The sequence below is a fragment of the Nicotiana tabacum genome, chromosome 11 (assembly GCF_000715075.1).
Source record: "Nicotiana tabacum cultivar K326 chromosome 11, ASM71507v2, whole genome shotgun sequence".
NCBI lineage: Eukaryota > Viridiplantae > Streptophyta > Magnoliopsida > Solanales > Solanaceae > Nicotiana > Nicotiana tabacum.
The window spans coordinates 1,143,492-1,146,236 of NC_134090.1; positions in this window are offsets into that span (position 1 = coordinate 1,143,492).

The window sequence follows — 2,745 nt, forward strand, 5'->3', positions numbered from 1 at the left end:
TTGAGACATCACAGGCTACAAACAAAGTATTGCAGTTAGGGGGTATATCCAATAAGAAAGAAGTAGGGGTCGTGATGGTAGCCCAAGGTCCAAAATCTCCTCTTACATACCAAACACCTCCACCCACATATCAGCCTTCACCTCCCAGATATCCACAACTCACCACTACCTACCACACTTATAACACCCAGTCATCATATTATCACTCACCGCCAGCCAGCCAAAACTATCAGAAACCCAGACCAAATTTTGACCGCAGACCACCGAGACAATACACCCTTATTGCTGAACCCATCGATCAATTATACGAGAGACTGAAAGTTGCTGGATATGTCACCCCTATTCCCGTTGTTGCCATGGAAAACTCCTCTCAATGGTTCAATCCTGAAAAAATATGTGCCTACCAGTCCGGCATGAAAGGTTATGCCATTGATGAATGTCGCACCCTGAAAGACAAGATCCAGAAACTAATCGATACCAAGGCTATACAAGCAAAGGAGGTTGCACCTAAAGTCCGCAACAATCCCCTCCTAGATCATAGGGGCGAGGGAGTAAATGTGATAGAGACTAATGAAGAATGGGAACCAGAAGGGTCGATTGGGCTTATTCGAGAAGGGGATGATCCAAAGAAACCTGCGGTCACTCTTACTCCTATCGTGGTATAGATACAGCTACCAGTTGAAGTTGAAGTAGCCGCACTAACCCCGTTCGAGGTGGAAACAACACCTGCAATTGCACCTGCTCTATTCGAAGTAAAAGTAACCACACCCTTCACTGTAACGGTAGCATCCACACCGCCCTTTAAATCCAGTGCCATACCCTGGGACTATGTTGTAGAAGCCAGGAGGAAAGGAAAAGAAAAAATGGAAGAATCCGGTGCAGCACAAGGGATGACCAGGACTGGTAGAATTTATATACCTGAGAATTTAGGAGGAACGAGTAGAGAAGCTGCTTCCAAGCAACCCATCATTGAAACTGGCCCGGATGATCTTTAGAGAAAGGTGCAAGCGAGAGAATATTCTGTGGTAGACCATCTGAACAAAACTCCTGCTCAGATATCCATCCTATCATTACTGCAAAATTCTGAGGCACATAGGAATGCCTTGATGAAGGTATTGAATGAAGCTTATGTACCTAACAATATCACCAATATGGAGATTGCTAACATGGTAGGGCAAGTACTGGAGAGCCACAAGATCACCTTTCATGAAGACGAACTGCCACCAGAGGGATTAAGCCACAACAGGGCACTGCATATCACAGTGCAATTTGAGGATAAGTTCATTGCCAGAGTCCTGATAGATGGGGGTTCGAGTCTTAACATATGTCCACTAGCTACTCTGAAAAGATTGGGTAAAGGTTTGCATTAAATACGAGCAGGGACTATGAATGTGAAAGCATTTGATGGGTCTCAAGGGGCCACAATTGGGGAAACCAACCTCACCCTACAGATGGGCCCACCCTGGTTTGATGTTGAGTTTCAATTGTTGGACATATCTGCTACCTACAACTTCTTGTTGGGATGACCTTGGATACATGTCGTTGGGGCCGTAGCTTCTACTCGACATCAGGTCGTGAAGTTTGAGTGGAACCATCAGGAAGTGATCATCCATGGGAACGGAAGTAATCCCATTTACACTAGTCAAATTGTTTCGGTCATCGAGAAAATAAGGAAGTTGGGTGGAGAAACATACCATCGCATCGAGCGCGTCAACGCAATTGAAAAGGACAAATGGTGGAGAAGTAAGATAGAAGGCACATTGGCATGGACAGGATATGAGCCTGGAAAAGGTCTCGGAAAGAATCTCCAAGGGATCACCGAACTAATACAACTAAAACGTCACGGCATAACTTTTGGGCTTGGGTATTAATACACCTGGCACTAGTATCAGAATTGGTCGCCACCATAGCGTGGTCCTTATTACCCTCTAGAGCAACCAGTACCACATTTGAGCCAGTCGTTTCACCAAGCTGACATGATGTGGGAGTCCGAAGAAGATGAAGTTCTAGCCGGTATAAGGAATCTATTTCTGGATGATAGAGACATGGATTGCAGTGCGATAGTTGAGGAGGAGGAGGAGGAGGAAGGCCTCATTATTTAGACCATGGAGAAGGGAGATGTTATCAAGAACTGGACTGTTACACCATCAAGGGCCCATCGAGTTCCTGGGTAGCCCGGCAATTAGCATCATTTATTTTAAAAGCAATTTTTTATGAGCATTTAAAAAATTTTCAATATTTTGGTTTATGCATGTTTTTTTTTTGAAATAATTGCTCGGGTCATTGGGCCATACCTGTTTGACGTTTTCAAGAGTTATCTAAATGCATTGTTGTTTTTAGTATTTATTATTATTCTTTACATTTTTTTTCTCTCTACAGCATTATTATTACCTATCCTGTTGAACTTATGACTGTGACATGTAATGAGACAATGCAACATAAGGATAATGATTCAGAGGATCTGGAAGAGGATATAATACCCGAGGAAATTGTCACAGAGGTGGAAAACTTTGAAAATAAGCCTAAGTCTAATTTGGATGAGACTGAAACAGTTAATCGAGGAGACTCTGAAATAGACAAGGAAACACGTGTAAGCATTCACCTGTCACCATCAGAGAAAGAAGAATACACTCGTTTCTTAAAGGAATATGAGGAAATATTTGCATGGTCCTATGATGACATGACCAGTTTGAGCACGTCCATAGTGGCTTGTAAACTACCTACCAACCCAATGTGTCCGTCGGT